Here is a 3,760-nt window from a genome sequence, read left to right as displayed (position 1 = left end):
GTTTAGTTTTAAAAGTTGTAATTCGGTTAAAAAAAATCACATGAAAATTTTAAAAATAGTGTTTTAGTATAGGTAAAATGTAGTATGGTGTTTATGAAACTTAAGTTGATTTTTTCGAAATTTTATCAAGCTGCAGAGTGTCAAAGTTACGTAATTTTAAAGAACAAAACAATATGTGTTTGTTTTTTTAGCACAAAAGGAAGATAAACGAATTTTTAGAAATCACCGATAACGCGTTAAAATTGAAACTACAAGCTACAAAATGATTTTTTAATTTTTTGTCTATGATGATTTTTTGTCGAGTTTTAGCGGTTTTAAAATAGCTTAAAATAAAAATTATTAAAATTGAATAGTCGAAAAATGAATAGTTTACGAGATATTTTTTGCTTTATTCTGACATATTTTGACAAAAAATATTAAATATTTTGTAATGTACTCATTTTTCAATAATCTTATCTTAATAATTTTCTACATAGAATTAATCAATTCGTATAAAAAAACATATAGTTATTTAAGAAAAACATGCAGTTGCATATTGCAAATTGCAAGTTGTTTTTTAATCGAAAGAGTGTTTTTCTTACATATTGCGAGATATTTTATATTTTTTGTCAAAATGTGCCAGAATAAAGCATAAAATATTTCGTAAATCATTCATTTTTCGACTATTCAATTCTAACACTTTTTTATGCCAAATATTACGAGGAATCGGCTTATATAAGAAAATTATGATGGTTCTGTTTAAAAAAGTAATAATAATTTGGAAAACTCAAAAATGTTTCCACTTGGAATAAACCTTATGTTTATAAATAAATAAATGTGATTTTTACAAATCCGGCCAATAGAGCCAAGCACGAAAATTAATTCTAATCTTTTAGGTACTGTATCTCTTGGTTTGAGATTACAAAGTACCCTCAATTAATAATCCTCGAACTTACAACGGGAAAATAGGCGAGAAAAATATTGGTCCGAAAAGTTATGTTTATATGTTGTAATCCTACAACTTTTGTATGAAATATTTTTCGATAATAGCTTTATTTTTGGAAAAATAACAATGCATTATTTAAACTCTGTACACAAAGTGTTTCTTAAATAATTACAAAAAACTGAAGGATATATTCCTTGGCTTATTTAAGAAAGAAAATATCCTATAAACATATGACCTAAACTGCTTTATTTTCAAAACAGGATGTCAAAGTGAAAATTAATATAAAAAATATAAAGGTGGAGTGGAGATAGGCTGACTAAGCACACTGAGATCTGTATTTATAGTCGTTTCTCAAATCTCATCTCAGTCTTGAGATATGATAGTTTAATAGATGAATTTTGAAAATCAATTTGATTTTGTTCGTAACCTCGATTCAGTAGAGATACTCAAAAGAAAATTTCAGTTAAAAATTTCAATTAATCTTTAATCAAAATGTAACTATTGAACCGTCCGTATCTCAAGATATAAAATCTGAGAATCTAACCTAACGCTCTTGAGATTTGAGAAACGACTATAAATGCGGACCCGAATCATTCAAATCTTCGAAATACCAAACAAAATAAAGCAGGTGGTTTATTGATACATATTGGTTTATTGATTATATTTACAATTTTTAATTTCAATTTTTTATCTTAACTGGAAAGCGGTTCATCGTTTCAAAAAACATAAGAAGCAATTTTTGTAGAGCTTTATTTCGGGATTTTTTTAAATTGTTAACTTGAAAAAGAAACAATGTGACGTACCATTTTCTCAATGAAAAAAACTTAATATCATATGCACTGCCTTTGTGAATTTAAAAATGTTCCATCGATACTGGAAAATTGTTCTTAATATCCATATAATATACGTGTATCAAATTTGAATAAAGTATCTTTAAATGTTTTTCAGATTGTTAAAACTTTTATATTTTTTTCACAATTTTAGCGTCCTGTATTTTGAAAACAAAGTAGTTTAGGGCATGTATTTGTAGAATTTTTTTTTCTAAAATAAGCCAAGGAATATCCTCTTTAATTTTTTGTACTAGAAAACATCTTGTTATACATCTAGAGGGTGTTCGCTAATTAACGCTCCATACGACGTTTACATACATATCTTGATATAATATATTTTAAAAAATATTTCAATATTAATAACTTTTAAGAGCACTTCTAATTTTTGAAATATTATTTTATATTTGTATGGATTACGTGACCGAAGTACAAGAACAAAGTTATATTTAAAAGATAGATGCTCGATAGTTTTCGAAATATAATCTTAAATCTTCTATCTTAAATCTTATATCTTATATCTTAAATCTTATATCCTAAATTTTATATCTTAAATAATACTATGTTAAGATATTTAAACACTGAATTAAGTGCTCGTAACTGTTTGGCAGGATTTCGGACTTTAACGTCGGTCGCAGCGACTGCCGACGTTTACAAGAGAGGAGTGGTAGAAAAATATTTTATTTTGGATATATCTTAACTACTAAGAGCACCTAATTAGCACCTAATTTTAAGCTTATTTAGCGCTGATAGGGAGACTAATTTAGGGTGCGTTCTAATATTCACTGCCAGTACTAATATTCTATAGTCACGTATATTATAGATTTTCAACACTGGCAATGAATTTCATACATTGAGCTGTCTTTTCTCGTCGCGCGCTTGTAGGCGCGCGAATTGTGTCAGATCTTTTTTAATTATTTTCTTATTAATTATTGCAAAGATCACAAAATGGTAGAAGACTTTCCTACGGTTTAACCCGCTCTACTTACACACGACGGTGGGTTAATTATCGGACATATATGTATATATGTGTATGTGTGTGTGCGCGCGCGCGCGCGCGCGTGTGTGTGTATTTGCAAATTGTAATATATTTGATAATTAAAAGACAAATTATTGAATTATTAATTATTGAAATATAGATATATATTATTTGCGCAATTATTGAATTACCAATTACTAAAATACATGTTCACATATATTCGCGTAAAAGAGAATTACATAACTGCTTTATGTGTATTACAATTACCATTATGGATAATAAACAAGAAAATTTATTGGATGAATGTGTGTTGTATACATCATTTATTTGATAAATTGTGTATACATCTTTTTGTATATATTTTTTTAGCAAAATATTAGACTTATAAGTATAGAACATATTTTCTTGCAATAAAATGAAAAGTATTATTAATTATAAATATTTTGCATAATTATATTATATCCGTTTTGTGCCTTGATATCAGTGGTTCGTAACCTTTTTAAAGTCTTTTTAGAATCACTTTTGAGTAAAAGAAAAATTTGCGGAACATCAAATTTATTAAGATCATAAAACTGACAACAAAAAATATGCATGAACATATATTTTTTATTAAAACTTATATATTACAGATTATATGACAGTAAAAAAATTAATTTAAACAAATAATATATTCGTAAAATAAACTAGAAACTCTTTTATAAAAATAGAGCTTCTTTAAATTTTATCAATGCAATATTTGAGCTTGTCAGCTTTTGCAGATTTTCGCAATATCAGGCCTAATATATCATATGGCTACCCTCATTTCTTTGTCTATATTCTTCGTAACTCTTTTACGTCTTTTAGTTTAATATTTATTAACATTGAGAAACTAAGCTCACACAAATATGATGATGAAAATTGTAATAAAATTTTCAATGCCTTTGTGAAGAGAGCTGGATATTCGGTTTAGACAAAAATCCGAAATTCCTCGAAAGTTATTTGAGAGAATTTCATTTTTAGAGTACGCTCCGTTGACAATGTAACCAATTG

This window comes from Prenolepis imparis, unplaced genomic scaffold, assembly GCF_030444845.1.
Source record: "Prenolepis imparis isolate NDT839.2.m4 unplaced genomic scaffold, iyPreImpa1.0 SCAF_193, whole genome shotgun sequence".
In the NCBI taxonomy this organism is placed as follows: Eukaryota; Metazoa; Arthropoda; class Insecta; order Hymenoptera; family Formicidae; genus Prenolepis; species Prenolepis imparis.
Note: the sequence above shows the minus strand (reverse complement) of the source record.